This window comes from Sorex araneus, chromosome 1 (assembly GCF_027595985.1).
Source record: "Sorex araneus isolate mSorAra2 chromosome 1, mSorAra2.pri, whole genome shotgun sequence".
Classification (NCBI taxonomy): Eukaryota; Metazoa; Chordata; class Mammalia; order Eulipotyphla; family Soricidae; genus Sorex; species Sorex araneus.
Genome location: NC_073302.1, coordinates 235,934,972 through 235,961,224, shown reverse-complemented (window position 1 = coordinate 235,961,224; position 26,253 = coordinate 235,934,972). Strand labels below are relative to the sequence as shown.

The 26,253-nt window shown below is 39.1% G+C and overlaps 1 protein-coding gene across 4 annotated transcripts in view; it reads right to left on the bottom strand.

The window, feature by feature from the left end:
• The window catches only part of STARD13 (StAR related lipid transfer domain containing 13), a 260,589-nt gene that overhangs the window by 162,260 nt on the left and 72,076 nt on the right, over positions 1–26,253 (bottom strand). The window lies entirely within an intron of this gene.

Here is a 26,253-nt window from a genome sequence, read left to right as displayed (position 1 = left end):
CAGTCAGACTGATTTAGAGAAGGTCTCCAGTCATGAGTGATATGATCACAGTCACTATAGAGCTCAGTGATGGAGCAAAAACTACCCCTGTCAAACAGAAAACTAAACACCTCCTTAATCTGCTTCCAAAAGCATGCAGGCTCAAGGGCTAGACTCATCCTTCTAGGCTACAAGGAGACACAGGCCTTTTCTTCTATAAACATCTTTCCTCAATAAAGCAAGGGAATAGACAATAGGCAGTGAATGCAAACCCTTGGATACTGATAACAGACCTGTGTTTAGCAAGATATGGGAAGGTGGGGGGAGGGTAGCAAAGGGACAAATGAAAAGGAACCTAGGCACAGTGGGAGAGGGATATGGCATTTTGCTAGTGGGTGTGGTGCTGTAACATTGTATACCTAAAACCTAAATATTAGCACTAGTGTAAACCTTATTATCTAAATAATAATTAAAAAATCCTTTCTCTGCTATCTCTGCTCCTTGGTGTCCCCTGCATGAGTCAACATAGCACCCCCCCTTATACTAGGAGTGATACCTAAGCATTGAGTGTAGATATTTTTTCCCATTATAACCTACACTTCAACCCACCAATGTACTTTGGTCTATAAAAGTGGCTTTGTTCCACATCCGTCCTCTCTCCAACTATAATGAGGGATGCAATGCCTTGACAAGTTTATACCAAGTGCTTAATAAAGACTGGGTGAATAAGTGAGAGCGTGGACAACAGAAATTACCTTTTGAGGGACAAATTAATTAAATCTATGTTATTCAAATTTTCAGGGATACTGAGATATTATTATCATAGACATTAAAAAGTAATGGGAAAACATACTGATAAGGATATCCAGGAAAAACTACTCACAGACCAGACAGACCTAGGGAGACAATACAATAGTTGAGGTGCAAACACTAGTATGCAAGCGACCCCAGTTTAATCCCTGGCAGTGCATGGACCTCCTAGGTACCTTTTGGTGTAGCCCAGAAGACTCCTGAGCACCTTGGGCCTGAGCAGCACTAGATCATCAGGTCCTCTCACAGAACTGTCAGCTCAATCAGCTAAGAATTTCCGGGAAGGGCCTTTGGGCCTCCTGAGCCCTGCTTGGGAGCTTCCCCCAAACAACAACAACACCACACACACACACACACACACACACACACACACACACACACACATGAACAGTCATAGAAAAGAGACCTTTACAATTAGGTCTCTCTTCAATGCCACGATTTCCTGGTTGCATCTTCTGGGGCCACACCCAATGGTGCTCACAACTTACTCTTGGCTCTGTGCTCAGGGATCACCACTGGCAGTTCTTGGAAATCATATACACACCCTGGTGAGTTACACTCAAGGCAAGTGTCTTACCCGCCATGCTATTTCTCTGCCCTTATATCTCCATTATTACACTCCACACTTGTTTTACACTGTTTTTGATGTCAGTCCTTAGAATGCAATCAAATCCCAACCCCAGTGGAAGACATTTCCTTTAATCTTACATCTACATGCTCACCATCAGGCACAGTGCATGAAAGCCATTTGAGGCTTAGTTTTATTAAGTCTCAGAAGTCAAAGGCAAAGACTCCTCTATTCATGGTTGCATTAGTACCACTAAATTACAAAAATGTGCTCCACTTTTGAGTTTAAAAATCACTATTGATATTTTAAATTATGTCTAGACAGAATGTGAAGTTGAAGGGTTGAGTTAGTTCCACTTATACAGACCACGTCTAACTTCTGACGGCCTCCTGTTGTCCCCTATTTATTCCCTACCCCTGTACCTAAAATGTACCCAGTTTTTAATCATCAGTGTCTTCAGTATCCTCAACTTCATCAATACTAGCTTAACTCTGTTTGACAACTACCAAATGAAGATTGGTCAAGGGACAGGTGTTAGAACACTGTATAACTGAACATCAATCATGAACAACTTTTTAACTGTGTATCTCATGGTGATTTTTTTAATAGCCAAAGACTCCTTTGCATTTGAGACAAAGTCAACTATTTTTGATCTTTGGTTTTAAGTAACACAGCTGCTCTGTAGACCTATAATGGCATTCTGGTTTCATTCCTTTCTATCTTTAAACAGTGTTCACCATTGGCTCACACACACCAGTGTGAGGTGAGTGTAAGCAATGTGTCACTACCAATAATGCTGTACTTTTGTTTGCCAAGCACTTCTACCAGGAAATTTCTGAACAGTGCCTACAAAGGATCCTGCATCCTTTGTGGTGGGCATCATTACTTGAGTTTCTACAAACTAAGGCCAACAGGGTTTGGCAACTTGTCCAAGGTCAAGTAGACAGTCCCAATAGAGCCCCAGAACCCCCAATTTATAAAACAACACTGGAGATTGAATCTAGTGGAGTCCATGTTTTATTTCCCATTCCCCTGCCAGTGAACTTAATGATTAAGTTACCCTGCCCTCCCATGTCTTATTTAAAATATAAATTTGCATACATTTCAATCTTCCCCTCTAATAGCATCTTTCACACCTACTTACAATGAAAGAGAAAGAAAAGCTTTTCACTCTTAGTGTTGAAAAGTGCTTAGTGCTTCAGATGCTGAAGAAAAGGGAGTTAGCTATGATGGGGGAGGGGGTCACTGAAATGATGTTTTTATAGTTGGGACCAAATGTACTGGTTTCATTTTATTGTCTTACATGGTTTATGGGAAGCTTATCAAATCTGAGGTCCAATGCACAGTAAACACGCACTATTGTCTGTTACTGTCGAACAAAGGTTGACAACTGACTTCAATGTGTGGCAGACACCTTGTTGAGAACAAGCCTGTAACTGGTCTAAAATCCTAACCTCATTGGCCCCTTGACTACAAAGACCCAGTCAAATCATTCAAATATCTTCATCTATACATTTTGTACATTAACCAATGTCTTTATGATAAGCCATTTCTCTCTCTCAACATTTGACAACTCTAATAGCCTGATAATCATAGCTTTTTATATTCTCCATGAAACTAAAAGTACTTCCTGAAGTAATGGAGAACTAAGAACTTCCTGGGAATTCTTGGGGTAGAATCAAGTCTTCTCCCTTTCTATTCCCAAGCCCATATCACTATAATTTATTAGTGTACCTCACTGATATAATCACTCAAACTCAAGTCTGCCTTGCCAGTATTATGATGATCCTTTTATCCCTCAAAATAGTCTCCAGAAAAATGTCTCAAACACAGTAGGCTACACAAGAGGCATAGGAAAGAAGAATGGGTGAAGGGATGAAGGCACCTATGCCCAGGGATTCTTCTCACTAGGTCAGTGGTTGTCAAACTGGGGGTGACTCAATCCCCTTGGGAATACTTAGAAATGTCTAAACACACATCAGTCACTTAACTATTGGATTCTCACATAGGGGGAGGGAGATACTTCTGGTAAACAGAGAGCAAATACCATAGATACCACTTAGAATCTTTCAATGCAAAGGACAGTTTCCCCACCAAAAATGTCTGGTGCTTTTGAACATTAACTATATTTAGGCTGATTAAGAAGTGCTTATTTATAGAATATCTACAAAAATTCCTAAGGTACCCAGAGATTTCAGAAATAAACCATATTAAGAAATATGTAATTTCACTCAGTCATATCATTTATAGATTATATTTCAACGAAACATAAACCAAATTGGGGGTTCCAGGTGGTTACTTTCCTCTCACAGCTTATTTCTGTTCTCCCCACATAAGCCTCAACCAGATAATGTTTTTGAACTTTCAGAAGTCAGCATTTGTATGCTGACCCGCAGCCCAGAATAACCCAAAGAACGAGACTTTCATTCAATAACAGTGGCGTTATTTTTTATTGTGGTTCATGGTTCATAATATGCAATTCAGCTGAAAGGGAAAGACACAGAACATTAGAGATGACTGGCAGGAGAAAACTCTAAAAATGCTCCAGCACAAAAGGGGATTAAAATGTCACAGGAAATTTTTTTCTTGAAAATGGAATGGCTTATGAATGCTTCATTCTTTCCAGAACAGTTAAAACACTGTATGTGTGGATGGCCTGAGTTTGGAAGGCAGGGAAGACTTTTCCTTTTGTTCCCTAGCTTGCCTCAAGAAGGCTTTCCCTGGTGAACTTCGGCCCATGGGCAGTGAGACTAGAAGAACGGAAGATGCTTCATCTGTGTGAATAATCGGCATTGTACTTATGATCCCCTTTGGGGAGTGAAGAGAGACTGGGAAGCAAAAGAGACTGAGCAGAGATGGCCGAATCTTTTGCTGGAGATAACATTTGCCTGACATTTTCACTATCATCTATTACCTGAAGACTCATTTTGTCCAAGACAGAATGAAGCCAGCTCTTCTGACACAGAATGCAAAGTGATGAATAGGTTGATCACAAAGGATGACTCACAGCCAGACATTCTGCATTGGGGAGCATTAATCAGCTGAATCAGGTGTCAGTGCGGAGTAGGAGACGTCTGCCTGGGCCATGCCTTTACCAGACCCTGTGCACTTTTTTCTCTGGTTTCCAGTAAGCACAGGCCTCACAGGATGGTAGCCACGCACTGTTGCAGCTGCAGCTTTCGGCTTGCCTGTGAGATATGATCGGGGCTCTAAGGGGATAATAAGCGTTTCTTTCCTGACAGTCTGCAGATGATCCAAACTTTCTGGGGTTTAGATTAATTTCCCGTATGGCATGTTTGCAGGATGAGAAAACAATTATCTCCAAAATTACAAGTAATTAGCTATTTGCTTGTCATTGTATGATAAGATCTGACTGCCCTCCCACAACACACCCAGATCTCTCCCATCCCCCGACACACACACACACACACACACACACACACACACACACACTTCTGAAAACACACCCCAAGTTCCAGTTTTTCAGAGGTTATTTGTAATAAACTGAAATTCTGGTGGCTAGAGCAGCCTGATTCCCACCCATGCTTTAATCTATCATCTTAATTATACTGGGTGACCCCGTGCTGTCTCCTGAAAGGTAAAGAAAAAATGAGAGTGCAATGTCCCTCTTGAGTTATGCTCATTAAGATGGGTTGCCAAAGATGGGTGAGTAACCCAAACATGAAAGCTTGCAACTATCTCACAGTGATTGAATAAAATTTAAAAAAAAATGGGTGGGTTGGGCTTTACACTGCAAAGGCCTGAGGAAAGTAAGGAAAGCCACTCCCCCGTGTAAGTTCCCTTTCTTGAGCAGGTGACAGGGATAACAGAAAGTATAAAGGGACATTAAGAGCTCAAGACATGGACTCTCAAGACGAGGAGCTACATTCTGACTCCAACACTTACTAGTGATGGAACTTACTAGCAGGCCATTTAACTCCTTAAATCCCTAGTTTCCTCACTTTTAGAAAAGGAATTGTTAAAAACTTTACGTGAAACAGGGTTCCCCAACTCTGGCAGTCCTGCTACAGGGCCAGATAAGTGTTTTGTCCACTGTTATCTTGGAGGGTGACAAGACCATCCTTAACCTTTATTTACCAAATGCACCCATTTCTCAGTTATAAAAACCCCAAACACCTCCAATTTATTGTCAATAGTCTAAGATGGTAAAATTGTCCCTTGAAAACAACTGTTGTAATGGCAACCCATCTTCTTTAGTGTCTCCAAAAAGAGCACCCCTAATTTTTTGTTTAGCCCCAAGAATTCAGTAATCATAGCAGAAAAGAAAGTAGCTGTGAATTAACAAAAAAAAACTCACAATTTGTCCTTATAAGAAAACAGGAGTTAGGATAAAAGTAAGAATCACTGGGCCTCACTTGGAGATTCTTTTCCAGCCCCAACTCTCAATTTTACTTTTTTTAAAAAAAAAGTCTTGGGCAAGAGATTTGGTTCTAATCTTGGGCAACGTGTCAGGTTGAAATATCTTCTCTTTTGCACAGGGTTAAAAGAGAAATGAAGAATGGGATGAGATCTGTCACTGTTCCTACAACTACAACCAAAGAATCAGTGCAATGTAGCATTGAGCACTCTCTTTCCACCTGGGGGTAAGGCCACAGGGATGATTCCAGCTGCAGTGTTCACATAATCAATCACGAGCAGTCACGTGCCAGCAGGAATGGCAGAGAAACAGAATTAGCAAATGTGTCAGGTATATCTTGTCACTATTATGGAAGACATCCATAAATTCTTTGGCCTTCTTCCCACTGAGTGATGGGATGTCCCTTTTCCTGAATCTGGGCAGGTCTTTATGGCTATGTTGGCCAACAGAACACAGTGAAAGAAACCCTCTGGAAATCCAAAGGCTAGACATAACACCTGTGTTTTTGCCTCACTCATTTTTGGAAGGCCATCTCCATGCTGTGAGGAAGTCTATGTAGCCAAAGAGAAAGGACACATGTAGATGTCCCAGCTGGCAGCCTTTGCTAAGGTCCCACCTGCAAAGCACCATCAACTGCCAACTCTGTGAGTAAATGAGGCTTGGGGTGATTTTGAGGCCCAATTATTGAGACATCTCCAGTCTTCCAGTTTTTTCCAGCTGAAGTCACAGTCATCATGACCTAGAGACAAATCATTCTCCACTGCATGTTTACCCCAAATTTCTGTTCCACAGAATCTATTACCCACAAAATCTTTGAGCGTAAGAACTGTTGATTAATGATACTAAATTTGGTTGGATTTTGGCAGCAGCAGCAATGGTATCTGAACAAACCTTCACAAAGTTTAAAGCAGGGCTGCTCAAATATGGTGATCCTTGGGGAACTCGGGTCTTGTGGGATTAACTCCACAGCAGGTGTTTCCACAGTCAGGGACTGGGTCAGTCATGGGGCTTGGTGATGAGCTTAAGGTTATATGTTTCACCAGTGCTATCTTTATGCATTGGAGCTGCAGCCCAAGTGCAAACAGCCTGATGAGCAGGAGAGAGAGAGAACTGACTGGACTTATAAATACATAATGGACAAAAGCATGACATCTGTGCCTTGCCTTGGAAGAGCCCTGACATGGGAAGCCATGAGGCTTCAGGAGATACTTTTTGGGTCAGGAGCAACCTGTCCTAGAGAATAACTTGGCATGGATTCAACGGTTGGACGGAGCCCTACCGTTTATGCTGGTTGGGCGAGGTCATGGGAATAGTGTGACTTGGCAGGCCTGACTCACTATGATCCTTGGCCCATGTTATCAGTAGACAGCCACTTGGATGAAGATAGATAAAAGTTGATGAGGGAAAAAACAATGAAAAGTTGCTTTCTAAATGGATTCAGAAGACAAGAGAAGAGGTTACCAAACTTACTTGACCTACTCTCCCCTTTACCAAAAACAAAAAAGAAAAAAAGAAAAAAAAAGAAACCCAAATCACTCAGAGGCCCCCAGAGCAAACTTTTTTTTATAAGAAGTCACATGATAGTGCCCTTTCACTTTCACTTTCACTCATTTCACTCAAAGACATACTACTCCCTCCCCCCAACCACCATCTCAAATGGTTCCAGTGTCCCCAGCAGAGACAGTATCACTCACTTCTGGAAACATTGGACTAGAGTACACTGAGGAATAGGAGAATGCGTCCAGGGATGCTGAAAAGCTTGGCGGATAATTCAGTACACTTGTGTGTTATCTGTTCTCCAGAGGCCTCTCTCCAATGGCTCATTCCCCTCGAAGCAAAGTACTCCACACACTCTTTACTCATTTCATTTAATTGGGTTTAACCTGCGGCGAGATTCAGAATATGAACTACCATTCAGGCAGAGAAGTAAAACTTTATATTAATAGCTCTTATAAAATACTGGATGAGTATTTTTTTTATTCAATACTAGTGGGGCATGTGCTGGAGGCAAATCTGTGGTAATTTCATACTTCATAAAATATTTAAACAGCTTTAAATTACTTCTCACAGGTTTCATATCTTGGAAAATAATGACTAGCTATTGTAAAATTTGGTATAAACAGCAAAAACAGGTGTCCTGTAGGGACCTATCTTTATTGCTCTTCATTACATATTAGTCTTATTGTTTCCAATGATTTTAGTTATGGGCTCAATTTAACTCATGTGTTGATTTATTCACATTTCTAAAACCTGTGACTAAATTATACAGATATATTTATATTCTAACAAAAGTTTTTATTTTAAAGTATGAATTCATTTACTAATCTGTAATGTCTAGGAGTTTAAAAATTCCACTTTTTTCATAAATATTGAATTCATTTCATATTAGTTTTTGCTCTTATTTATTTACTAGCAACAATTTTTAAGAGATCATGCCACATGCATAAGGGGAATGTATATAATTTACATCAGATAATTTAATTGTAATCCAGTGAATCTCCTATGAATTGAAATTTAATTACAATTCCATGAATTTCTGTAAAGGTGACCCATCTTTTACTTAAGAATTATTAAAAACAAAAATCACTGAGTTAAATTGGTTTATCTTAGTGAAAACAAAATCCTTACTACAAGATACAGCAATATATTCAAACCAATGTATTTTTATCATAGGAAAAAGCATGAAGAGATAAGTAACTTGAATGGCTAAACTTTTTTTGTTCGATTTTTTAAAATTAATTTATTATTTTATTGAATCACCATGTGGAAAGTTACAAAGCTTTCAGGTTTAAGTCTCAGTCATACAATGCTTGAACACCCATCCCTTCACCAGTGCACATATTCTACCACCAAGAATCACAGTACACCTCCCCTCCACCTCCTCAGCACCCCCACCTCACCTGTGTAACTGATAAATTTCACTTTACTTTCACTTTAATTTGATTACATTCAATATTTCAACAAAAAAACTCACTATTATAATTTGTAGTTTCTTCCCCCTAAAGTCAGACCTCCTGAAAAGGAAGCATTTGATAATTTGTTTTCCATTGCTGAGAATGAAGAGATATGAGGTCGAGTGGCCACACTAGTGGCCGCACGGTTTTGGATTTCTGTATTTTAGTATTTAAGTAACTAAGTCCAAAGAAATATCTGCCAGAAATTGCATCATTGCAAACTTGTACTTCTCAGCTACTTTATATTCCACACATGAGTGCAATCTTTCTATGTCTGTCTCTTTCTTTCTGACTCACTTCACTCAGCATGATACTTTCCATGTTGATCCACTTATATGCAAATTTCATGACTTCATGTTTTCTGACAGCTACATAGTATTCCACTGTGTAGATGTACCAGAGTTTCTTTAACCAGTCATCTGGGCACTTTGGTTTTTTTCAGATTGTGGCTATTGTAAACAGTGCTGCAACTAATATAGAAATGCAGTTGTCATCTCTACTATATCTTTTTGCTTCTCCGGGATATATTCCCAGGAGTGGTATTGCTGGGTCAAATGGAAGCTCAATTTCTAATTTTTTGAGAATTGTCCATATTGTTTTCCAAAAGGGCTGGACCAGTCGGCATTCCTACCAGCAATGAAGGAGAGTCCCTTTCTCCCCACATCCACGCCAACACCGGTTGCTTTTGTTTTTTGGGATGTGGGCCAGTCTCTGTGGTGTGATATGATATCTCATTGTTGTTTTGATCTGCATCTCCCTGGTGATTAGTGATGTTGAACATTTTCTCATGTGCCTCTCAGAATGGCTAAACTTTTATAAAACATATTTTATTCTCTGAAGTTGTGAAACTAATCCTCTATCATTTTAACACCACAGTAAAAATCCTCATTCCTCATGACATTTTGGATATAAGTCACCATAATAATCACTGTATCACTGTCATCCCGTTGCTCATCAATTTACTAGAGCGGGCACCAGTAACATCTCCATTGTGAGACTTGTTATTATTGTTTTTGGCATATCAAATGCACCACAGGTAGCTTGCCAGGCTTTGCCATGCGGGCGAGATACTCTCAGTAACTTGCCAGGCTCTCTGAAAGGGGCGGAGGAATCAAACCTGGGTTGGCCCTGTGCAAGGTAAACACCCTACCTGCAGTGCTATTGCTCCAACGGGTAACAACATTAACAATAATTATAAGTGGACACTTGGAGAGGTGGAAGAAAAGCCTAGAAACAAAAAGTCCCAAGTTCAATTCTTGACTCGTGTTTATTTGGATTTTACTTAAATCTGTTACTTCATCTCTCTAAGTTCAATTTCCTAATCTGTGGAATAGAAGCACTGGTGGTACCTCCAGCTATTTTAATGTGTAGATACGCCAAGACAAAGTAAACACTCAATGAGTATTCTGTCTCTCTGTATCCAATATGACCACCTTGAACCCCAAGCTGACCTTTAGCCTATTTATCTTTCCAAACTTCTGTTTCCATTCTATTATAGCTCTACTCAAAAAAACAAAACAACAAAATCCTTCAGTACATATGACATATTTCTAAAACTCATTATAGTCTCAAATTTCTTTTTAAATTAACAGTTACACTTCCTCTCCTCTCCCCAAATTTTACCAGTTTTGGACTAAATTCTTAGTTACTCAAATTGGTACTTTCTACTCATTCTGTAGCTTAGTTAAGCATAAGACCCTCTCTCCAGTTCTTGCCCAGTGTAAACAGCCACCTTCCACAAGCACACAAGGCCCAATAATCTTTTCCCCTTGACTTACCAAACAAAACAACAACCTATTCTGAATGCCTATGTGTTGACAGTGTGTTAGTCACTGAACCACAGACTCTGTGATCCATCAATACTGCCAAGCATTTATATGGATTTTATCTCACATAATTGTATCCTCCTTGAGGGCACTGATAATGTCATATAATTTTGCATCACACAAAATACAAGCAAAGATCTTGCACAGATCAACTTTGAACAAGTACTTGTCCAAATGTTGAATAGGTTAATTTGTTTATTAATACATTTTTTGCATAAAAAGTATTTTTTCTGAAATATAGCCTCTCAGAACTAACTGTGCTAGTTACTGCTATGTCACTAAAGTTGGTCTAATGAGAAACTAACTAGTCATCATCCTAATCCTTTCAGGAGAATCAATGCTGGTGCAGCATAATTGGCATAGAAGTAAGCTCTTTGTAGATGGTAGGCCCTGGTTTCTCTAGGCAGATAAGAGCACTTTTCACCAGTGGGGAGAGAGTTCCATGCTCCTGGACAACCAGAGTCCATATTCTAAGGAGGACACATGACAAGCTGATGTGATAAAAATGAATCAAGTCTTGGGACCAGAGAGGTAGTATAGTGGGAAGGTGTTTGCCTCACTCTCAACCTGGATTTGATACCTGGTACCACAAATGGCTCTCCAAACACCACTAGAAATTATCCCTGAGTACAGAGACAGTAGTAAACCCTGAACATGGCTGGGTGTGGGCAAAAACCCAAAACAAATAAAAAAATTAAAGAAAAAAAACAAAACCTTATCAAGTATTAACCTCAAAATTCCCAGACAAGTAGGAAGATGTACAGTCCAGTACCTGATCCAGTGGCCCTGATGCTTTCTAGATCATAGAGGGCAAAGAAACTAAAGGAGTGTTCCAAAAAAACACCAATATAACACTAACAATAACAAAGCAATAGTAAAACCTAAACCAGATGTCTCCCCCTACATAAATGCCCATAATGCCCATCCACAAACTAGACCGCTTGGTAGCACCTATTCAGAGTCCACTACGGTGTGAATAATATTTTAATGAGATGTTATACCTAAGGCTCAATTTTATGAGCAAGTGAAATACTTTGTTCCTCTGTGAAAAACATGGAAAGATAATGAGTGAATGTAATTCACATTCTATAAGCCAGTCGAGTGGGTTTCAATAAAGTCAATATTTAATGTTTTGAGTTCAATAAAATAGTAAAAACAGACTTAAAGGCTGTTGAAACAAAACCAAGGGGACTCTGGGCTTTGAAGCTATCTTGTCCTGCTGCTTGTGATGTCTCGTTTCTTCTAGATTTTGGAGTAGGTTGAAAAGTTGAGGAGGTGGTGGAGGTAAGATAAGTCTTTCTCTGAACTTATCTTACAACTGATGAGCATGGCTAGGAGGACATGTGACTAGTCCCCAGTTGACTGCAATGCTAAAACAGATGTTTTTTAACACTCAGTGCTTCATTTGTGGAAGTTAGACTCGAAAGATGAAGGATTAGATATTTCTACCAATTTCATGTCATAGTTGAAGTTCATATGTTGTATTTACAGGAGTTTGTCTCATTAATTTAACTAAAAATATTTTTTATTATATCTAGAGTTTGACAGCTCTCTGCTTCCAGAGGTACATTCCATTTGATTAGGCAAGTCCTTGTTTAAAATTGCAGTTTGGGGTCAGGAATTTAGGGCACATACCTTGCCTGTGCCCAATCTGGGCTCCATCTCCAGCACCATGTGGCCTTATGAGTAATGTGAGGTGGCCTTGATGGTTCCCTGGTACTATTACTAAAGGGCCCAAGCGATATCACATTCAAGCCTTAATACTAAAGCACTGGCTAGTTGGCAGAATAGTTCCAGCAAAAGTTCCCAGGGTCTCCTGAGCATGCCTTGAGACAATCCCCCTCACTCACCCCCTTCAAAAAAAATAATAAAATAAAATAAAATTGCACAGTTTCTAAACTGCCTTGTCTTGGGTTTTTCACTTCTGATGAAACTTAATTCTGATTGCAGAATCAGTACAACTTTGACCCTTCCTTGACTTCCTTTTTTATGATTATCCAGATTCGCCTATTTGTTATCGTCCCTTCAGGAAGCCAGTTCAAAGACATAAGTAGTATCTTTGAAATGCAGTGCCTTCTTCTTTCCTTTTTCCTTATGCGTACACCCAGCTCTGAATAACTGCAGGGCTCTGAGCAAAGCACTTGACACATGCAACAATATATACCACAACAATGACATGAAATAGACAATATATTATCACCACTATTATTATTCCTACTTCAAGTGAGGAAGCAGGCTTATAGAAGTCATGGAATTTGCTCAAGATCACACAGCTAATTATTGTTGGAACTAAGATTTGAACCTGGGTCTGGAGATCACCAAAGCCCTTTGTAAGCAGTTCTTATTGCATTGACCACTCTAAGTTTCGGAAAATACACAGCTTCCCAGGGCCAAAGGAAAAACGTCTGAGAGATTCTTTCTCTGGTAAATCAAGGATCTCAAGGTTTCATAACTCCCATATCAAATTAATTACATCAATCACAAAATATGGTAATTTATTTAAATGTCAAAACCTTGAGCAAAGCAGCCATAAGCAAGCACAGAAAAATATGTTCTTCTAAGCCAAAGGTTTTGAGGAAGCCCAGTGCATCATGTATCTGTGTCGGGATGGAAGGGAGTTAGCTTAGCATCAATTCATGTCACTGTCATCCCTTGCTCATTGATTTGCTCGAGCGGGCACCAGTAACGTCTCTCATTGTGAGACTTATTGTTACTGTTTTTGGCATATCCAATACACATGGGTAGCTTGCCAGGCTCTGCCATGCGGTTGTGATACTATCGGTTGCTTTCCAGGCTCTCCAAGAGGGGCAGAGGAACGAACCCGGGTCGGCCGCGTGAAAGGCGAACGCCCTACCACTGTGCTATCGCTCCAGCCCTCACTTCATGTATGAAAAAGAAATCAATGAAGCGCAATTGAGGGTTCAGTTCTATATTGAGTAAGAGTTTTTGGCAAGTCAGCCCATGCAACTGACCACTCATCATTAAACAAGACCCTTCCTCTTCATTCACAGTCACTTATTAATTTCACTTCATTTGAGACTCTTGGCCTTTCTATACAATACCCATGTATACACAGCACTGAACAATTTTCAGATGTGCACAAAAATATAGGCTTGAAAATAGCCCCTCAGGCTATTTTGCCAGCAGCAGCACACTCCAACATTTAAAACAAACAAATGACTGGTCGCAAACTTAGCAGACAAACCCCTGAAAGTATAAGAAATAAATTTGTAAAGTCTGCAAACTTTCATCTTTCCCCTCACTTCCCGAAGACTTGTGAGATCAGTCAAGGGGACAGTAAAGCACTGATCACATCTTTCCTTCATCAGATAAGTGGTGTGACATCAACTATCTTGATACATGTCCATCAGATACATATCATTGCTATCAACACTGTCAGCTTTTGCAGGCTTCCAGCTACATAGCATCACCAGGCTGTATCCCTGCAGGAGTAGCCACCCTCACTAGTGATCAGCCTTCAGTAGGTCGCACAACTCAAATGGGAATTCGTGGTGCTGATTTGTTCCAGTCTGATATAATGAATTAGGACACAATACAATTCATTTCAAAATATTTTCTTCTGCTTATGACTACAACAATGGATTTTTTTTTTTACTTTTTGGGTTACACCCAGCAATGCACAGGGGTCACTCTGGCTCATGCACTCAGAATCACCCCTGGCGGTGCTCAGGGGACCATATGGGATGCTGGGATTTGAATCTAGGTCGGCTGCGTGCAAGGCAAACGCCCTACCCGCTGTGCTATCACTCCAGCCTGGACAATGGATTTTTTAAGGGTAAAACAGTATCTGTTAACTGAGTGAAAACACTAAGTAAAATTCTTAACACTTCATAGTGGTGAAAAAAAATACAAGGAAAAAATGGAGTTTGAAAGGACCCTTGTTAGTTACACAAAGGAACTCACTGTACATCATAAAGAAAATATAAAGTAGCAACTTAGTAGACTGTGGCCATTTGGAAACCAATTGAAAACAAAATAAAACCAAGGAGAGGCACATTGTCACCACATCCTTGACTGATTTCAATGATTCAAGGAAGAGAAGCTGAGTTATCTTGTTTGATGTCCAACTGAGGTCTGAAGAACAGGGATTCACTTCCTGTGGTGATCCTGTATGTAACAGGGGACCCAAGAGCCCATAGTCAGATTCGAGCACCAGACCTTCTACTGCAATTATTTCACATCAATTCTTTTTTCTCAATAATGCTGCTGTCTGGAAAGAGGAATTATCAGTTCCATTTGATAGAGAGAAACAAACTGGGGCATCAAGAGGTGAAGGGAAAATATCCACAACTAGGGCAAAGATGTCCTAGAATCCAAACCCTCTGGGTTCTAGTTCCCTGAGGTTGTCAGACAGGTTAGCGATCTCTGTTACTAACGGAACTATTCTGCTTGTGTTACCTCCTTTTATTGAGGGGCGGGGGTGGGATGGATTTTCCCCACAGAAGCCCTACAGCTGCATGTAATTTGTGGGCTCTTTGCATCAAGTTTAGGCTGCTAGGTCAGAGAAGGAGCAGAATTATGGTTGTCTCTGGAAATGCAATGTTTGAGAACACTTCAAATCAAATGCAACCAAGCACCAAAATTAACCTTTTCTCCTTAAAAAAAAATTCCCTTTCCTGAGCACTCACACAACTCAGGCAGTTCATCAATCTCTTTATGTAAATAGCAGTCATACAGCAAGGGAGGAGGCCTGTTGATTATTTTTGATCCTGCTTTGCTTCTGGCAAAATTTCACAAACAGCAGAAGTTGGCAGAACATTGATATTTTCTTCTGACTGGCTACTGTTCTCTAGTTCTAAGTGCAGAGTACAACCATGACTATTCTGGTCTGTAGGACTCAGCCATGACTGAGGTCAAAATTGCAAAATCTAGACACAAATTTTTCCACCAGGACTAATCTGTGGAGACCCTGGCCTGATGCATGCTTTCCTTGCAATATATACATCCAGAGTCACAGTACAGAAAACAACCCAAGTCTGAACTGGGAATCCAACTCACTACCTGTCCACGTAGACTTCCTATGAAGGTCATATGAGCCACTGAGCTTCCTGGGTCTTGGGAGCCCTGGAAAATCTTGGGGGAGGAAGGGTACCTCTGCCCACACCCACCCATGTCCCAGCTCTTTCTAGGAAGAAGGACACCATGTTGTTAAGCTGGAAATAGGAAAGGAGGTTGGTGGTGGAGGCATGTGTTCTTGCTCTCTGTTATGCTTGTTTCTACCTAATCGTGCTAGATTCTTGCCAACGGCTGGAATGCTGTTGCCGTGACATTTATTCTGGACAGAGCATTCTTGATAAAGAGCAGCCGGCTCTCAAGCAGGCAGTAGGAGGGAAGTTAGGATACTCGACGGTCATGATGCATTGCCACTGTGTTTCAAGGAGCAATGAAGAAATCCAGCAATCAAAGGGAGTGGTGGGAGAGAGGAGACCAACCAAGAATAAAATGTGAAAGCAATGAAACCAAACAATGTTTTCTGGGTCTAAGAAGCACTGTAGCACTGTCCTCCTGTCCTTCATTGATTTGCTCGAGCAGGTACCAGTAACTTTTCCATTGTGAGACTTGTTACTGTTTTTGGCATAGCAAATACACCACAGGTAGCTTGCCAGGCTCTGCCGTGTGGCCAGGATACTCTTGGTAGCTTGCCGGGCTCTCCAAGAGGGATGGAGGAGTCGAACCCGGGTCGGCCTCGTGCAAGGCAAACTCCCTACCCGCTGTGCTATCGCTCCAGTCCAAGTAGACTTGTCAGTTACGGGGGTGAGGGCACCGAACAGAGGTGAATAATGTAGACTCCCAAACCCTAAGTACTTAAAGTTAAAGCCTGGCTCTGCCACCTAGTTGCTGACTTTGGTTACTTAACTCTCGAGCCTTTATTTACTGATCTGGAAAATGACCATAGTAAGACCTTGAACATTAGGTCTTACTACGTTTATTTTTCAGATGAGAAAACTTAACTCTTAGGCCTCCATAACTTGGGTTTCTCCATGAAAACAAAAACAAAACAAAATTATATATGCTGAGTTAAAAAGAGGTCTAGTACATAGCAGTATAGAAATAAGTTTACTATTACTATTTTTTTTAATTTCTTTTTAAAGACTGTAAAAATTTATAAAATCTTGAGTTTACCGTCCTCATACTGAGATATCTGATCAAGGCACATCTATGTTTATGAACTCTGTTGGTAACCTGCATCTTCATGACAAAGACAGACTTTTACTTTTTTCTCTTGGATGAACCAGTGGAAATGTTCTCTTCCCACTGACCTGCTCCCTCCAAGCTTCTCTTTACCTCCATGGGCAGCTGCACAGGCTCCAGCAGCCCAGAGGAAGCATGACTGACAGTTAATGAGCTGAGAAGAACTGGTCTCAACTCAACGTCATCCTTGCATTACAGAACAAAGCAATCATCGTCACAGAATGGAAGCTGCAAAATCCAGAACTGCCTCTGTTAAAGGAATCCAAAAGGGCAGGAGGAGATATTAAGTGGCATCCCATGAAACAAACAAATAGACTGGCTTTCTCAGAACCGAACTGTAAAGATGGAGGTGAGGAAGTCGGTTTACTCTGAAGAGAGGGCGGGGAAAGGGAAAAATTGGACTCTGCAGTCATCTCTAGCGAATTGCTTAGTTAATGTTTTACAGCAGAGCTGTTTACTGCCAAGTTTCCTTATACCATCAACAGAGCTTATACTTACCTTTAGAGCCCACTCAGGTAAACGTGCTTTTCCAAAGAACCAAGACAAGTGAAAAATCTATTTCCAAGGAAAGCACTTGGAAAAATGAAAGTAGAAACACTTCAAAGTATGAGAAGTTTGTATATGGATTTGTTATATCACTGCAAATCAAACTCTAGGGGCACAAGTTTCCTAATTCAAAACTATAATCCTATTTTATATACATGCCATAGTTTCTCAAACTCCAATGCATTACACCAGAGAAGGCATTACTCTTGGATAATTTTGGGAGATTTTACCAAATGACTGCCATTGAAGGACATCAAGTACTTCATCCTGTAGAATAGCATTTCCTGAGGTGGATAAAACTCCTTAATGTCCCCCGTAGGACCCTGCAACCACTCAGGGGACCAGAGTAGCCTTAGATACAGTTGGGAAAGGTGGTTCTTTTAGCTCCTACAATTAAAGAAAGTAGATTTCCAAAGGGGTGTCTAGTAACTTTTATTACTGACAAGGAGGCAGTAAACCCAGTACATTTGAGATTCTCTTCTAAAGAACAAGGAAGGCATTTTACAAATGTCTACATTAGCATTTAGACTATGACATAACAAAATGCAGTTAACTGGTAAATCTATAATTTGTGAGGAATCTCCTAAATGGGGAGAAATCCAAAATCATTTATTTCCCATCAATAAATAAAACAAAATAATCCATGTTCATTTAATCCATTCACCTCTAAGAATAAATTTCAACAAACACTAATGAGATGATTATAATGCCATCTTTCATAGCTGACAAATTCAACCATTATCAAGAATATTCTTCAATTTAGAGAATGAATATCCTACAGGATATAGGCCATGGAATTTTCTCTTTTGGTGTGGGGGTGGGGTTGGGGGGGACCAAGTCAGATCAATCAATACTTGGAGACTACTCTATACTTAAGGGCTCACTCCCATCCACACTCAGAGGACCATGCAGGGCTGGTGATCAAACCCAGGCCTCTTGCATGTGAAGCATGTGCTAATCCCTTTAAGCCATTGCACTGACTCAAAGTTTCTTAAATAATTCAGTAGAATTCATGTAGGATATAGGATTCTGAGTCAGGGAGTTAAGTTGGTGTTCAGGGGCACACACTTCATATGCCCTGGAGCCTATTTTGAACCTCCAGAAGCACATGACCCATAAAGCCCTCATGGGTTGTCTCTAGCCCCCTGAGTCATAGCTGTGTACCATTTCAAGTGGCCCAAGTATCTCAGGGAGTGGCTCCAGGGCCCCTGATCACTGCCTGGGAGCACCCACCCCTCACAAGAAAAAAGAAAAGAAACTGAGTTACTCATTTCCAAATTACCATGACTCATTTCCAAAAAGACAATACAGACATTTTTTACATTTTACAGCATTTCTTTTCTATTAACTTTTCTACACAAAGGCCACTATAATAATGGTAAGTTTCTAGAAAATATAACAAGACAAGCAAAGGTTACTTAGAAGACAACAGGATTTGGGAGGGGAAGTCAGATCTCATGGACTCAACCATCAGCTAGATCTGGAGCTATGACAATCTAATCCTGATTAATGATGCCTGGCTCAGGCCTTGCTCCCACCCACACATGCTTATGGCTCTGCCTGCCTTTCAGCTTCATCAACGCCTAAGAGGGCATGAGACTTTTCCTTTAGTCCTGCTGCTCTCACTTAGCTTTCACATTTCCTACCAAGTGATTTCACATTTACTACCAGGGGGAAGAAATGCTTTCTTCCAGAATTGTGTCTACCAATAAATTGCTAGAAAGTAGGATAAACAGGCTTTACTATTTGTTACATGAGTTGAAACTTGAGCTAAATCCACCCTTTCAGGTTAGTTGTGGGTAACTGAAATCCTAACTGGTGTACACAGAAAACCACAACTGGGAACAACAAAGGTTTTTGTTACAATTTAGGATTTTCAAAAACACCTCTTCTGTTTGAAATTTTGTGGTGGATCATTTTTGAAGACACAAAAAAGAAACACACACAAAAATGGTATGCCTGCATTAGTAAACTTCGTATTGTGTTCAGATCTTACTTTTCACTTAGTGATAAGTGTCATTTGAACATGGATACATTTTTAATCAGTATATAGTTTTTCTTATATTGAGCATTTAGTTTGTATCAGGCACCATGTTGTGTATTTAATTATATCATCTGAATTAATCTTTGCAATAACTTTGAGATAGCTTCTATTATTGGTTGTTTTACATATAGGAGTATCAAGCTTGAAAATTTAAAATAACATGACCAAGGTCACTTTGTTAGGAAGATGTAGAACCAAGTTTCAGTTCAAGTTGCATGAATTCAGCACCCTCCACTATTTCCAAATCACAGTTGCAGAGTTTGGAGTTTGGATTTTGGATTAAATGGATGGTCTTTCTGAGACATTAGGGCTATTTGTAAGAGAGAAAAAGTATTATGTGAAACTCAACATGTTTCAGTGACTTGTCTCTAAGAATACAGGCTTTACTATCCTACCAACAGACTAATTCTTGAATAATTGTCAAAGAAGATGCAAAAGTGCATCTCTATATCCACCATTTTAAGCAAACCCCAAGAACTGGCCATCCCAGCTAGTGATAAACAAAACATACTAAAGTGTGGAATTTCACACTTGGTAAATGACTAATTCAGTCATTGGTATTATTTTAAAGTCTTCCTCAGCATATTCTATAAGATTGAATTTGCTTGTACTTTGCCAAGTTCTCTCCTCTTCCTTCTAAGAAGTCAGTAATAAAAATTTCTGAATAGTTTTATCTGCCTTAAACCTTCCTCCTGGAGATCTAGCCAATGAATTGGTACACTACTGGTGAAGGTGGGAACGTACAGAAAAGACATGCTGGCACATTCTCTTCCCAATAGAGATCAATAGTAGAAGTGAAGATGATATAACAAGTACTGAATAAGTATACAATATAGAATTTTACATAGATTCTAAATAAATTTACATGGATAATCAAAATCTTGTGATAGCTTTTATATCTATAATGAAAAGTGCATTTAATTAAAAATGTATCATAGACATTTAAATTTATCTGTTAGGAACTAGTTTTATTTGGACCTCAAGAGAAATGATTAGAATACCACTGGAATTAGGAATCTTCCTTATTTCTAAAAGTAATTATAAATTAAAAGCTGTGGGATTATAAAAACTCAGAGGAAAATATTACTTTGTGAATAAACATTCTTCGGCATATGATTTGCTGAACATATATGAAATGTTTCTTTTCACTTATACAGACTGACTAGTAATCCACATTAATGTGATCCATATATATGATTTTCAAAATAAACCAGGAAGAAGTGAGTTGGAATTCATGAAAAGAATTCCTTTTTCAGCTTTACAAACTGACATGCAAATGAATCATTTCATGACTGCCAAATTCCATTATAACCTCCACTCTCTACTCCACTCTCTAGACTAGTTCATTATAACCTCCACTCTTTACTCCACTATCAGACTAGTTCATCATAATGTTTTAACTAAGTGTTAGAAAGGAAAGGTGGTGTAAATCATTGGTATTTTAATTAGCTCCACTGTGATCAAAATTTCTTCTCTTTGTGAGAGAGATCATTCAACAATCTGAGCAGATATTTTGAAATGATTTCTACTGAACTCCTTTTCTAAGAGCATTAGCATGTTCTGTAATTTTAAAGTTATTTTCCTCAGACTACATTAAGTCTTGCAGATCCTACACTTCTCAAAAGGATTCATGTCTTTTAAAGAAATAGTGTTATCAATTTTTTTTGAGAATCTACTTAGCTATCCTGCCTAGACCACATCGTTATTTGGTGATTGCTAGGGTCCTGTGTGACTTTACAATGAGGGATTTGGACTAGACAACACAGCTAATTCCCCTTATATTTATTACGCTGTTTGATATTTTATGGATTTCTCTCTAGAAGCATCAATCATAATACGAATGCTAATGCAATCACTCTTTACCAGCAGGTGGAAAAATTTCCTTAAACAGATATTTGCAATCTTCCTAGGAAACTTGATTAGTTACGGATACACAACTAAACCAGATTTTACTAATAAAAAATGATCTCATTTCTATTATCATGAAGGTGCTGACATCTATACAAATAGATGGGTAGAGCTAAGCTCCTGGAATTCCACAAATTGTAAATCAATGAAAAATTCATAAGGTAGAATTTTGTTTTAAAAATGATATTTTTTATAGGTACATAAAGTTAAAAAGATATTTTATGAATAATTCTGTGCTAATATACTTTAAGATCTCCATGAAATAGATAAATCCTACAAATATAAAATTTAGTAAGAATGGAGACAGGTGAGAAAAATTTAAGGGGAGAATATGAATAGACCTAGAAAGGCATGAAAGTGTGTTTAGTCTAAGAAAGAGAATATTGACTTTATAGTAGAAAAATTATAGGCTGCTTAAATGTCTGCATTAATAAGTAAAGGAAATAATAATTTATATAGATGTAAAAAGTCTGCTTAGATAACTAACATTAAATATAAATGAAATGTTCATTCCTTTCTGCTAATGTATAAAATCCTTTAGTAGGATAGGAGTAAACAAACTTTTCTTGATCTAGTAGAGGGGAACCATAAGTGCCATGAGTGAATACCATATTAGTTGCCAAGTGCTGCAGAGTTCATTTTGCCTTTTAAAAAAGGGGTGGTGAAGGAATCTATTCCCAATATGTGATAATTTTTTTTTAAAGAAGAATAGTAAGAGAACAACAAACGGTCAAAGACATCAGAACTGAAGACTTTGTCTATAGAACTGAGCTTACATGGGGTTGGGTGTAAGTCGTCCTCGACACACTGGTGGAGGGAAGCCGGCTCTCTGGTACTAGGGTGGTGTTGTACGCATGGTGTTGTACGCAAGAAAAATCTGAGTAACAATATTGCAAATCCCAGTACCTCAATAAAAATGGTGTTCACTGTATCACTGTCACTGTCATCCCGTTGCTCATCGAATTGCTCAAGCAGGCACCAGTAACTCTCCATTGTGAGACTTGTTGTTACTGTTTTTGGCATATTGAATACTCCACGGGTAACTTGCTAGGCTCTGCCATGTGGGTGAGATACTCTCAGTAGCTTGTCGAGAGAGACAGAGGAATCAAACCCAGGTCGGCTGCATGCAAGGCAAATGCCCTACCTGTTGTGCTATTGCTCCAGTCCAAAAATGGTGTTAAAAATAAAATTAAATTAAAATGACCTATTATATATCAGTTTACTTTGTTTAACTCAGTATAACAAAGGTTATATGGCCAAAGATAAGACTGGACAAAGAACTCAGAGTCAGTCACCAAGGCCTGAGCGGCCGAGTTTGCATCTCTGTATCTGTCATCTATGACCAGGAAGAACCAGGGGCTCCTGGAGTTTCCCCTTTCTTTCCTGTGAGGCAGCAATTCCAGTTCCCAGCAGTACTAAAGTATCTTAAATACTGGAATATCAGATCTTTTCAGAATGCCCCCAAACTTCAGCTTTATCACACATTAGATACAAAGCTAATAGGCAATAATTTCATTCTTTATTACACATTAGATCCAAAGCTATCAGGCAATAGTTTCATTCTTCTGATACAGCAATATCTATTTTGTAGAGTTATATTAAACTGTTTGTATTAATATGATTATCATTGTATGCGTTCTTCAGTTTCCTGCCTGACAAATGCGGGCAATAGCCACAGATCTTCCTTTGACTGCTAATTTTCATTAAAAAAGAAAGACATCCATGCTTTATCCAAGTGATTTTTAAGGTAAACACCTGGACTTTTAGAAAGCACAGAAAACTTGCACTGTTGCTCTCCAAAATATAATCTCAAGCTACTTCCCAACCCATGCAAGAAAAATATTCAAGATAATAATCTAAATGACCCACAGGCCCTGCCCTTCCCTAAATCAGTCTTTCCAAAACACTTTCCTTGGGAATGTTGGTTTCACAAGATGTCACTCCCTGGTATCTGATGAAAATGTTTCATTATGAAATAGACGAGTTTATATGAAATTAAACTACTTTTTGTAGGAATTTGTTGAATCCTTCATAATTGTTAATTTCCAAGAAGGAAATGAGTATGCAGCATTTCCCAAGATTACTTAACACAGAAACATTTCCCTCTGTGGAAAATGTTAGCCACCAAACAGGGTTAGTGTTCTGTGGAGAAGACAGAAGAGAACTTTCCTCTAGCTAATCTTCAAGCTACTGCTATAAACCAGAGAATCAGGGGATTGAGCTACTGCTTCCACTGCAGGGTACCAGAAGAGAGTCTTGTTGAATTCACTGTAGGAATGTTTAAAGTAGTCTTCTAAAAGTGTAGCTTATATTGGGGCTGGAGCAATAGCACAGTGGGTAGGGCGTTTGCCTTGTGTGCGCCCGACCCGAGTTCGATTCCCAGCATCCCATATGGTCCCTTAAGCACAGCCAGGAGTAATTCCTGAGTGCAGAGCCAGGAGTAACCCCTGAGCATCGCTGGATGTGACTCAAAAAGAAAAAAAAAATTGAAAGTGTAGCTTATAGAGCCTTTGTGAGTTATATGTAAAAAATTGCTCTCAGATATCAAAATTGAGGAGAAATTCTCCTTCATATTAAGTCACAGGAAAAGCCATCCTGGTATGTTTTCACCTTATGGACAGGGTAACTCTTCCCCCTGATTGTGTTTTTTCCTTTGTTTTAATTAGGGGAGTTCAAGCTCACTTTGCAGCCCTATTTCAATTATTCTGGGTCTTGTGACTATGCTTTTATGTAAGATCTCATCATAGTGTTATCATAGACCTACACTCCTCTTTCATCAGATTTATCTATTTTATAATCTTAAATGAGTTAGTTATACATTCTCTGATAAACCACCTCAAATCCTATAGGTGAGGTAGAATGCAAATTAAAGATTTCATTGCACACACCAAAATCATATAGACTGATGGGAATGATTTTCATACGATCGCATCTTCATTCAAATATTCAGTGTACAATTCATGGTCAGATTTCCTTCTCTTCTTGTAATATTATCCACAGTCTCACAAGAATGTTCTCACAGCTAATGAATGCAAAGACAAAATGTACCCTAACTAGTGACCCATTTCCATTAAATCAACACCGATTTCTTTCTCTTCATATAAGAGATTTATTAAAACTTTTAATTTCTCTCTTTCTAAACTAATTTAGGTTACCAACTGATCTTACTCTGATTGCTAGTGGTAAATTAATTTTCTAACTGAGGCTTATAAATCTGCCTACAGAAGTTGCTGTGGGAATTGGAAACCTTGCATTCTAGAGTTAACTAAAGTCTAGGATTTACTAAGAATCAGACTACTGATTGATTAGAGGGAGGGGGGGGGAAAAGGATCTCCATTCATTCAACTTCTGTCAGAAAATCCAAATTGGACAACTACCTGAATCTAGGGTGTGGCTTTGTAAATCAAAATGAATGAAAGCAGTGGCTTGTCATTCAAGGCAGAATTTGGTTGAAGTTAAACTCCCATGTTTGATTTTCATACAAACATGCCTCTCTTTGCTAATTTCCCTCTAGTAATTCTTTCTTGATTTTTATTATGTGATTATTTAAAGGTTATTCAGTTGACTTAACTCAATAGATTTTCCTCTAACTTTTGATGAAACAGGATTTTCTATGAGAATGCAAATCTAGTATGCAAAGGTAGAAGCTCCTAAACAGTCCCTTTTATTAACAGTCACATCAATAGTGAATAGAAAGAGGCTCTGATTCATGAAATGTGAATTCTGATGGCTGCCATTTTTTCAGAAAAAATTTGAGCAATACATGATTGATGTGTTCTCACCCTGTTTTCTATGTTACATCTGTCTCTCTGACAGGGAAGTCACCCTCAGTTCTGAAAACAGGCTGGTGAGAAAGTACTAAACATAGAAAAAGGGCAATTCCAAAAGAACAAATGACTGTTTCATATTGCCTGATTCTCCCCACTTAGAGGGGGTCTCATCACCAGCAAAGGGCAATGACTCCACTTAGGTTGGGCAAATTCCCAAGATGCCATTTGACTTGATAGAGGGAGAAGACAGAACACATCATCAATGCCCACTCAGATTCCCTGGGAACAATAAAGAAAAAAAAAAGCAGTATATGAAGCTGGAGAGATATATCAAAGGAATGGCTGGAGCACATGCAGGAGATCCAGATTTGACCCCCCAAAACTGGATATGGTCCCTTGAGCACCTCCAGGAGTGACCCTTAAGCACAGAGTCAGGAAGAGTCTTGAACACTGGCAGGAGTGACCAAATAAATAATGCAGCTTATTCCACTTTAGGTTACATTCAACTCAGGATTTTATCTCCACCTAAAAGCAGTCTCTGACAGCTCAAGAATAAGGAAATTAAATTTCCTTAGGAATGTAGAAATTTCTAGTTTGCATAATTAATTCAGAGAAGAGGGCTTTTTTGAGAATTGAGCTCACTCATAAGATCATTCTCTGACACCTTCAGTCCTTGCAATTGGTCAAGTATCACAATATCTTCATTTTGCAGCCCTGGCTTATAGAAAAAGAGAAGGTTTTTACCACAGGTTCTTTGTAATTACTGATTGTGCTGACATTTAGATGGTCCATAAGATTGGACAGCCTGACATTCCAATGGAATTAATAATGAAATAGTTAAACAGTTATCGAAGGAGCATATGTGGGGAAATATTAACTGACATAATAAGGACAATGAATACAAGGACAACATAAGAATGGTCTCTGTCAACATAAAACATGATCACAGAATGCTAGAATTTTAGAGATGATAGACTCTTTACAGATGAATTAATCCAAACACATTATTTTATGGAATAAAGGAAAAAATGCCTAGAGAAGCTGTGACTAGCTACAAATCAGTTAGTGGCAGAGGTAGAACTAAAATCTGATTTCCACTGTACCACTTCTTGGACAACCTGTAGCTAAATTAGAAGTCATTGACTCATGTCACTTTCTAAAGCTATTTCCTTTCCTGCTTCTATTACTTCACATTTAGGTTCCCCTGTTTTACACTCTTGTTTAAGAAGCTACTGAATCTGCTACACAGAGAATTTG